This window comes from Arachis ipaensis, chromosome B2 (assembly GCF_059453495.1).
Source record: "Arachis ipaensis isolate K30076 ecotype BB chromosome B2, ASM5945349v1, whole genome shotgun sequence".
NCBI lineage: Eukaryota > Viridiplantae > Streptophyta > Magnoliopsida > Fabales > Fabaceae > Arachis > Arachis ipaensis.
The window spans coordinates 65093449-65104777 of record NC_142437.1 but is presented as its reverse complement, the minus strand read 5'-3'; the positions used below and the strand labels follow the sequence as shown (position 1 = coordinate 65104777).

The following is an 11329-nucleotide window of genomic DNA, read 5'->3' as shown; positions in this document are numbered from 1 at the left end:
GGTTTGGGGGTGAGGGAGAAAAGGAAGAAGATCTTATGCAGAAAGAGGTAAAGCGTGAAAAATGGAAGAAGAAGAAAGAAGATCTGTAAAGGGCATAATTGAAAAAAATGGAAAAAAATTTGTGTCTATGTCTAAAAATTTGTGTTCCACCCCTTGGTCCAGTACACAAATTATGTATTTGTGTATTTGCGTGTCCATCCGTGTCTGCTAAAAATCTATGTCTCAGCAAACAATCAATGAATGTGTACCCCTGTGTCTATGTTTTAGTATCTATGTCTCTCAAACCAAACGCTGCCTAATGTCACAAGCATGCTCTTCTCTTGGCGTTATTTTGAGTATTTTTTGGAGACACACCTTTTTCTGTACTCATTTTTGAAACATAATTGGTTGAGAATTTCTGAATGTAGGAGGGTGCGGAAGTCTTGACAGAAGATGTTCCAACAAAGCTTGTACCTTTCAAGTGTTCATCAAAGAGGAGCAGAGTAGCAGAAGTTCATAATTTGTCAAAAAAAGGTTTTGCTGAATTCCTACCATGGCTTTTGTGGTACTTGGTTTTGATTTCATTCAAACTTATGGTAGTTTTCTTTGTTGAGCAGAGAAGAAGGAGTAGGATCAATGAAAAAATGAAGGCCTTGCAACATCTAATTCTGAATTCTATCAAGGTAACTCTAGAGTCCTTTTCATGCTTTAGTATTAAAGGGTGCATTTCATTAGTTTCATTATGAAAAAGCAAGGGAGTATAGGCACTATATTTTAGCATAATTTTGCTTAACAATTAATAACATTATAGTAGGAATTCATGGGGGGCTTCTTGTTATGAAGAACTCAAAGCTTATGCTTGCTTAGATTATATATTAGGCTTTAGTAATAATATTCTTCTCAAATTGCATAAATCTTTTCAAGTTCTGTTGACTGTTCTACTTGCTTTTACATGCTCTTTTTGTTATATGGCTGATGTGATCCAACGTAAGTTTGTAATAACAAAGTCTTTATTATATATGCAACACAGACAGATCTTCTTTTGATCGATTGCATCAACAGGTCGGCTAAGATGAAGCTAGCGAACTTTTGTGTCATCAACACATCAAGTCTGTATATGGCATCAATGAGTATCTAATAGTATTATAGATATACAAGCTTAAATTGGAGCAAAAGAGATTAGAGGAGGATGCTTTTGTTTATAATTCATTTCAACAGCAGCTTAAATTCTCACCAGCATACCAGAAGGTATACTGTTAATTCAAGTCCATCATAAGAAGATTGATAAATATCTTTGCTTCAATTTTGTTGCAGAAATATGTTAATACTATTTAAATGATGCTTTAGTTTTCCTAAGATATTTTGTATTATCTAGTTACTTAGCTTGGCTTCTACTTATAAAGTCTCTCTTATATTAATATGCTAGGTATTTAACAAAGATTCTTGAAGTTGGGGCTTGCTGGACAAGAAAAAATCCCGTAAACGAGTAGAGAACAGAGACGATAAATTTACTGACATTTCTTTTGAATAATTATTAGTACAAAAAAAGAAGGATTCATTCTGGTTAGTTTTCCTTTTATTATTTCGCTTATTCCTCTTTTCTTAAGCTTTTTAAGTTCATGAGAACATCCTATTCACCCAACATTGTTTTGTGTATTTGGTCAGGCAAAAGTTGAAAAATAAAGATTGTGCTGAAACTTATAACAATTACTGGCATGACTAACTGTAACCAGAGTTAGTTTAGTATGTAAATCTAAAGTTTACAACAGCGTACTGTCACGGTCACATCAATGTCTTTTTGGTTCTTTGTCTATGCCATTTTTTCTTGTTTGTGGGATATAGATATGAATACAAAAAACATTTGAGTTTTTTGGTAGAGTTTCTATATGATATATTGGTATTGGAGTTGGAGAACTATCGGTATTTTGATAGATCACCGAAATAGATATTGTCACTCATTTTGATAATGTCAGTTTTTTAAATTTATGTAAACATATATAATATAAAAGAAATCATGTGTGAATATATATGGAGTGACATTATCGAACATGAGTGAACATGTTATTTTCCTAGATCACTAAGCATTATATGCAATACTCACTATTTGAGAGAGACATCGATAAAACTTTATTAGTGGTTGGTAGTTGATAGGTTGGTATAATGATGTGTACTATGGCCAGGGCCCAGGGGTCCAATGTTTCTGTGTTTGCCACATTTTATGGGAATTGCTTCTTAATGATTTCATGCTTTAATCATATATATATTGTTAGTATATTTAAAAAAAAAACAAGTTGAGTTTTATCATTTATACCATTTTTCAGTATATCTTTATCTATATTTTTATTTCTTGATTAAAAAGCGAATATAATTAAATACAATTATTATTTGTTAAAAAAACTGCACTAAGTGATGAAAGTATTATTTTTCATGTAGGAAAAAAGTATTATTTCTCTTATAATAAATTAATAAAATTTTGGACCGATTATTTTTTTGTACTCCTAGAAATCTAATTTTCAAATGGAGAGCGGTGAGAGAGTGAGAAAGAGTCTGAGTCTTTGAGGGTGGCAGATAGCGAGGTAGCCGGCCATGTCGGTAGAAGCAATAAGGGGGAGAACGGGGGAGGAAATGCATTAAGTGAAAAGAAGGGGACTAAAGGGGTCAGTAACAAGACTCAAAGTCAAAGGTATCGTTCAGAGATAAAGTTGTTGGTGCTTCAGCAAAGAGAGTTTGGAGGTTGCTAATTCTCTTGATAGGGATAAGATGGCTACAGTAGTTGGTAAGCAAGGTGACTCGAAGATACCAACTGTGACGTTCACGGAAGAAGCAAAAGAGATATTGGCAGAGCCCTACAAAGCTGCCGTTGTGATCAAAGTTTTTGGAAAAATTTTAGCTATACAGCGATCACGCACAGGCTTAAAAGTGTCTGGAGAATCGAAGGAGGATATGCGGTACTAGATGTCGGTTTTAGCAATTTCTTAGTCAAATTTGATCTCTTAGAGGATCGAGAAAAAGTTCTCCTTGGAGGACCGTGGATGATTACTAGTAGTTATGTTGCGGTTTATGGTAACACATTTGGGTCTACCATGGTTTCGACAAGGATCACAGGTTTAAACATTAACTACTATTAAGAGAAAGCCAAGAAAATGATTGCGTCAGCGATTGAAAAACCGATCCACGTTGTTAGCCACCAAGTCTGCAAAGAGGGGGAAGTATGCAAGAGCATGTGTGCAAATCAACTTGGGACTTCCAGTCATAAAGAGAATTCAAGTTCATGGTCATATGTATGACATAGAATATGAGCACTTGAATTTAATTTGTGAAAAATGTAGCTGCTTTGGGCACGTAACAAGAGAATGTGCGAAAGAGAACAACAATGGCATTGAGAAGGAAAGCACGGTGAAGGAAAAAATTTTGCCGTCACTATTTTCGGTGGATAACAACGAGAAAACAGCGGAAGGTAGTCAAATCCCAGTAAAAAATCAAAATTTAACTTTTGAATATAGAATTAATGCCAAATCAATTCCAATTATGGAGAAGCATGGAGCAGTGGATCTTGTACACAATAATTTGCAAGAATCACGCATGGATAAAGATACTCATGCAAAAGAGGGTGAATGGGTTACAGTTAGTAGAAAAGGCAAGGAAAAAGTGGGTAAAGGCCCAAAAGTGGTACCAAAAAAGGCCAACATAGCAATATGCTCTAATTTGATGAGTAAGAAATTTTCTCTTGGGCCTACTAACATGCATGATGGATCCTCATCAAATGCAAAGGTGGGGTCCAAGGAAAAGAAGAATTCTCCATCTACCCTTGGCTCTTTGGAAACAGCACAGGTGGCTTTCAAGGATCAGAGCAATCCCTTTTTCAAAGCAGGGCACAAAAGGCAGTGTCCAATTACACTTCAAAACTCACCTATTGAAGCATTGTCAATGGATTCTCGAGCACAAAAAGAATTTGATAAAGCTGGTGTAATAACAAACCCGGAGAACCAACCTCAACAGAAGAATGACAAGTTCAAGAGAAGAAGCTTGGAGATAGGGGCCCATCAACGTGAGGTAGGATGATTAAACATTCCAATTATTTAATTTATTTTTATGGATTGTGGCCTTTCAAATGTTATTAGTTGGAATGTAAGGGAGCGTCAAATAAGTTGTCTCGGGTGCACTGTAAGGAGTTGGTACGAAAATATCAACCAACTTTTTTTATTTTGGTGGAAACTCATATTGGGTTTGAAACTAAAAGATTTTTGGGGGAGATTAGGCTATTATCCTGTAGTGATTGTAGATGTTGTTGGGCACAAGGGAGAAAAATGGTTCCTCTCTGCTAATTTAAAATTTTCTTGTAAAATTCTTTGGGCTATGAATCAACGTGTAACATTGGAAATTGATGGTGGTGGGAGAAGATGGATTTGCAGTGCGGTTTATGGTAGCCCTCAAGCCGCTAATAGAGTATATTTATAGAGTCATCTGCTTGATATTGACTTGTGTATTTAGGACCCGTGGGTGGTGGTAGGAGATTTTAATGATATTTTGAGTGTTCATGAGGTGAAAGGTGGTAATTTCTATTCGAATCGCAGTAGTATCTTTACAAGCACTTTATATTCTTGTGGTCTTTTTGATCTGACAACCTCTAGGAGATGGTTTACTTGCTTTCATAAAATTAAAGGAAACAAAGAAATTGCAAAGAGATTAGATAGAGTTTACTGTACTATAGAATCTTCTTTTTCCAGAAGCATTTGTTGAAGTTCTCAGCCGTTTTCACTCTGATCATTGTCCCCTGCTTATTCAATGTCAAGGAGTTCCTGTCAAGAAAGGAAACCGACCTTTTAGATTCTAAGCAGCATGGGCGATGCATCCTGATTACAAGGCCATTGTTCAGAAATCTTGGCATCCATAGGAAGTTGCTAGGGGTTCAAGAAGCTTCGTTAGAATTCAACTCTACGGTCTTTGGTAATATTTTTATTAAAAAGAGAGAATTGGAGGCTTATTTGAATTGTATGCAATGGAAAATGGAAGCTGACGATGATCTGATTTTGAAGCACAAAGAGGAAGAATTAAGAGTTGAGTATAATCTAGTGTTGGCTCAGAAAGAGTTGCTTTGGTACTAGAAGTCAAGAGATCAATGGGTCCAGTATGGTGATAGAAATACTAGTATTTTCCATATGCAAACCATCATTAGAAGAAAATCTAACAAGGTTTATGGGTTGCTTGTCAGTGATGGGTCTTGGTCTAATGATCCGGAAGTTTTGCAAAGAGAGGTTGTTCATTTCTTCAAAAATATTTTTTGCTCTACTGAGCCTGTTGAGGTTAATTGCATGGGAGAAATTCCTATGCCAACTCTTAGACAAGATGCTTGTGATAATTTGTCTAAACCAGTGACAATGTTGGAGGTTAAAAAAGCTTTGGATAATATGAGCTCGTTCAAAACTCCTGGGTTAGATGGTTTTCAAGTATTGTTCTTCAAGGAATATTGGGATGTGGTGGGTCATGAGGTGTGCCGTACTGTTCAGAAAGCATTCTTAGGGGAGACGTTAAGTCATTCTTTGTTGGAAACTTTGATTGTTCTTATCCCTAAGTGAGACCTTCCAACTAGATTGAAAGATTTTCAGCCAATAAGCCTTTGTAATGTCATTTATAAGCTTGTGACTAAAGTCTTGGTTAATAGATTACGACCTTTCTTGGATGAGATCGTTAGCCCAACTTAGGGAGGGTTTATTCATGGTAGAGGAGCGCCTGATAATATTATTGTCACCCAAGAAGTTTGATAAACCCATATTTCATAATATATTTTGTGCTTAGTTTGAGTGATTTATTCAATTCTTCACCCACTTATTCATGTTAATTGCATGGTTTTACTTTCCCTTCCTTATTATGTGATGTATGTGAAAAACATGTTTTCTATGCTTTTAAATTAATTATTTTAATCACCTTTAATTCCATTCGATGCCGTGATTAGTGTGTTGAGTAGTTTTCAGATCTTCTAAGGTAGGAATGACTTAAAGGATGGAAAGGAAACATACAAAAATGGAAGAAAAGCACAAAACGGAGCCTCTGAAGAAACTGACATCCACGCAATCACATGGGCGATGTGGACGCATGCCAAGCACAAAGAAGCAGCGACGCGGCCGCATGATTGACGCGACCGCGCGCCTTAAGCAGAATGCACATGATGCGGTCGCATGACTGACGCGACCGTGTGGCAAGAAAAGCTCCGAATGACGCGACCGCGTGACCCACGCGGACGCGTGATAGAGGCCACGCACCAGAAATTGCAGAAAACGCTCATAGCGAATTCTGAAGCCCTTTTTTGCCCAAATCCAAGTCCAGAAGGCATAGACCAGAGGTTATGAAGTGAGGGAATGCATCCATTTAGAGAGAGACTCCACTTTAGTTTAGTTTTCATGATTTAGATTTAGTTTTGAGAGAGGTTCTCTCCTCTCTCTCTTAGGATTAGGATTTAGGACTTCTCTTAGTTTTAAGAGTGACTTTCAATCCCAGGTTTAATGTTCCTTTACTTTAAGCTTCCCTTTTTTCTTTTATTCATGCCATTAATTCAGTTGATTATTTATTTTTATAAATTAATTTATGAATTCTTCCATGTTACCAATTACTCTATCAATTTAATGTTATTTGAGGTATTTCAGTTTACAATTGCTCTCTTTAATTTATGTTACTGTTGCCTCCCATCTGAGGATAGTTTTATTCCAAGTAGATTTACTTTTCCCTTTGCGGTTTTGGTTAAGAAATCAGTAACTCAGGAGTTATCCAATTCAACAGCATAATTGACAACTGTTATCTTTGCTAATTAAACTGAACTTCAATAATCCCAATTTTTTCTTAGGAAATAAATAGGATTTGAAGGTCAAACTAATTAGTCCCTTGACTTTCCTTTGCTTTAGCAAAGGTTGACTAAGTGGAATTAAGATTCAACTTTCATTGTTATTGATAAGGATAACTAATTCTGGACTTCCAATTTCTCATACCTTGCCAAAAGTTTACTTTACAGTATTTATTTATTTTAATTGCCATTTAAATTATTTGTCATATTTATTCCTCACTCTCAACCCCCGATTTACAACCTTTATAGCCAATAATAAGAACATACTTCCCTGCAGTTCCTTGAGAAGACGACCCGAGGTTTGAATACTTCGGTTAACAATTTATTTAGGGGTTTGTTACTTGTGACAACCAAAACGTTTGCACGAAAGGGATTTTTGTTGGTTTAGAGACTATATCTACAACGCGACTGTTTTTATGACATTCTTTACTGGCAAAAAAATCCTTAACATCAAAGTTCTTTACTTTCTTAAGCAGACAAGTCTAGAAAAAGAGCTATGGCTTTTAAGATTGATTTAGAAAAGGCTTATGATAGAGTTGATTGGAATTTTCTTGAGCACACTCTTGAATCTTTTGGCTTTCCTTCTCTAATTATTCGGCTTGTAATGAATTGTGTTTAGGCCTTAAATCTTTCCATCCTCTAGAATGGGAATAGATTGGATAGCTTCCAACCTCGTAGAGGACTCAGACAAGGAGATCCAATTTCTCTTTATTTATTTATTTTGTGCATGGAGAGATTGGCGTGCTTCATTTCCAAACAAGTTGACAAGGGTATTTGAGATGGTGTGGCTGTTTCTAAAGGGGGACTTAGAGTTTCTCACTTGATGTTTGCAGATGACCTCCTCCTTTTTTGTAAAGCAGAGAAAAATCAAGTTCAGAATATCATGCACACCTTGGAGTTGTTCTGCAAAGTTTCAGGTATGAAGGTTAACATTGAAAAATCCAAATCTATTTGTTCTAGAAAAATCTCTAATAGAAGGAAAAAATATTGTCTGGTGTTTCTCATATTCCTTTTACTAGTGACCTAGGCAAATATTTGGGGTGAACCTTAATCATCCTCGAGCTGCTAGGTCTATTTTTTTGGACTCTTTAAAGAAGATCAAGAATATGCTGACTAGTTGGAAAGGTCGACTCCTTAATAGAGCAGGCAGGCTTTGCTTAATTAAATCTATTACTTCTTCTCTTCCTATTTACCAGATGCAAGTGACTCTTTTTCCTACTTCGATTTGTCAAAAGATTGATTCTGTGCTTAGACAATTCTTGTGGAAGGAAAAGGTGGGGGAACGTTGCTTAAACTTGGTCAAGTGGAGCAAAGTTGTCACTCAAAGAAAATATGGAGGTTTGAGAATTAAAGATACTCAATATGTGAATTTTTCTTTATTAGGAAAGCTTGATTGGCAATTATTGCATAATAAAGATAAGTTTTGGGTAAGGATTATGTTGGCAAAATATTTATTTGGGGGTTCTTGCTTTTCACCCAATTTTTTTAATAATGTTTCAAGCACTTGACGAGCAATTTATAAGACAATAGAAAAGCTTCGTGATGGTTTTGAATGGTGTATAGGCAGGATGTCTCAATTCTTTTGGTATCATGCTCAGCGACTATCTGGAACGCTAGCTCCTTTGGTTCCTTTTGTGTACATTTCTGATTCTCTCTTGAAGTTAGAAGATGTCTGGCACCATGGACATTGGCAGTGGGATATTCTTTTCACAATGATTCTGGAAAAAATTAAACTTGATTTGATGCTCTTTGATCCTATAAGCAAGCAGGAGATAAAACAAGTTGGTTATGGACAAACTTAAATATTCTCACCTACTCAACTAAAAGCGGGTATGAGTGGCTATTGAGAAAGAAATTTGGCTAGAATGATAATGAAAATTTGCTTTTGCTTTTGCTTTTGCGCTTGAGAATACCGGAGAAGATCAAGTGTCTACTCTGACTTTGCCTCAACAACAGAGTTCCCACAGCTAGCTACCGGTTTCAAAGAGGTCTTACTACTTCTTATTTTTGTTAGAGATGTTAACTTTCTCTAGAGGATATTAACCATTGCTTTAGGACTTGCCAAAAAGCTCATCAAATTTGGATTAGCTTAAACTTGGAAATGATCGCTGTGGATTCTGGTTTGGATTTTGTGTCTTAGATTCGTTCCAGCCTCAACAAAAATGAGTTCCTCTTTGCAGTGGCCTTATAGGGAAGCGATTCATGTATACCACCGTACTTTATTGGAATATTTTTGTTCCCATCATTTCGACCATTAAAATTTATAATAAAATATATAGAAGAATAAGATGAAAGTAAAAACTTTGTATATGGAATATTTTGTCTAGAGAGCCTAGTGAAGCTGCAACTTATCCTTTCTTTCACCCATAAAGTGAGAGATAAAATTACAGTTTAGTCCTATGATGTGCCGCTTCAACCAGCTTATATTGGGAAGAGCTAAAAGTTGTGATGGAGTAGCACATATGCCATGAATGAGCTCCCTTTTAACAAGTATTAATTTTACGATAAAATAATTATTATTCTAGTAATATTATTTAATGAAAGATCTTTATTCAAAAAAATATTTTATATATATGCTTTAATATTTAAACTTAATTAATATTTACTAAATTTATTTTTATATATTACTCAATTATTATAAAATCTATTTACAATATATACATACATGTCTAATAATTTAGTAATTTGTTATATCTTTTTATTTTAAAGTATTTTTTTATAAGTTTATTTTATAATATTTATTTTAATATGAATCTTTAGATCTATCATCTAATAATCTCAATGAATTATATCCACAAAAATATTAATATTTAATTTTTTTACCGAAACATTTTAGATGTAACCATAAAAATATATATTTTTGTTGTGATTGAAAATGATGGTGTATATAAACTATATAATGAAATGTTTTCACATAATAACTCAAATGGCATAGTATTTTCATACTCACTTAAAGATCGCAGATTCGAGTCTCTATATCTTTGAAAAATAAATAATCTTCATACTATTTTTGTAGGTAAAAATATTACTTGTAAATAATAATTCATGAAAAAAATACACTATTAATTTTCAATATAATTTTAAGAACTCAAACACGGTACTTCTATCATTTTATATGTTCTCACAATTTTAAATTTATAAAAGTAATTTTACCTACAATTCAAGAATTTATATATGGTGATGATTAGATTTTAGTTACTATATTATAATATTTTATTTTTATGCCAATGATACATAAGTAAATAACGAGTTAATTTTGACACTTTTAATTAAATTGATAATGTCCTTGCTCACAAAAAAAAATAATAATGTCCCTCTCAAATTCAATATTAGTAAGTATATTAATCTTAATGTAAAATACATTGTTACTAATATTTTTATCAAATTAGGTAAAATTATTATTTTAGAGTGCTCTAAATTTTTTTTTTTCGAAAAACTAATATAATTTCAGTGTTATTAACATATGTTCTAAGAACATATTTTAACAATACCACAACAGGAAATATTTTACTAATTAAAAATTATTGAAAAGGATAACTTTTTACATTTTCAATTTATTTAATATATTAAAATATTATTAATTTTTTTATTATTATAGTATTAAAATATATTTTTAAAATAAAAGAGAGCTAAATCTATATAATTTTGATAAGATAAACAAAACAATTATGATACTTATACAGAAAAATTCAACCACTAATCAATCACTATCATATAAAATATATATTAAAGTATAAAATATATATTTAAAATGTATACAACAATACATATATTTATGTTATAACTGATTTTTAGTATATATATAATATTTTTAAAAAAAATAGATTGTATTAAATAACCCACTCTTGATGTAGACATAAAATTATAAACTTTCTGATAATACTAAAATGTTGTAGAGTTTCTTTTCCAATACGAAGACATTATATCACAAAAAAAAGTGTTTCCTTATTATACATGTATATAAAAGTGGAGCAATTTACGGATATAAAATGATTTCATCTCAAAATTATTCAATTATATTTTTTTTTTTAAATTGTTACATTTTGATCCTAAATTAATTCTATATAAATCGTTAGAGACTCCAACAATTTTAAAAAATACACATAAATAGTTGGAGGTTATCACGACCTACTAACAAAGAAATTAAATTTTAACCTAATTAAACCGTAAGAGGATAGTAAGATTTACATGCAATATGAAATACCACATAAATATCGAGAGAGTAATTTAAAGTACTAAATTGGTCCGTTATATTTAGGTTTAATTCTATTTTGGTCTTTAAAGTTTAAAGTGTTCTATTTAAATCCAAAAAACTTTTATTTAATTTCAATATAGTCCTGCCGTAAAGTCAATATTAAATAATTAACGAAATTCAATTTTCAGATATAAAAAACTTATATAACCAAACTCTTTGGTTGTCGAGGGGAGTTTCCTGCGGTAGAGGTGATGATGGCCTTATCTTCGTCGCCACTGGCGAACTTTTCTGCAGAAATCGAGTTCTCGACGATGTTTTCC

The 11329-nt window shown here is 33.1% G+C and overlaps 1 long non-coding RNA gene across 2 annotated transcripts; it reads left to right on the top strand.

Moving 5' to 3' along the window:
* The first annotated feature begins 296 nt into the window (after positions 1-296).
* Positions 297-6548, top strand: LOC107628355 (uncharacterized). Of its 2 annotated transcripts, XR_002355599.2 has the most exons (5): positions 297-513; positions 597-662; positions 1010-1227; positions 1406-1542; positions 1645-6548. It is a non-coding gene; the product is annotated as an uncharacterized LOC107628355 (long non-coding RNA). The 2 variants fall into 2 exon arrangements; XR_015904936.1 differs by having other exon boundaries at positions 1406-6548.
* Positions 6549-11329: the final 4781 nt, after the last annotated feature.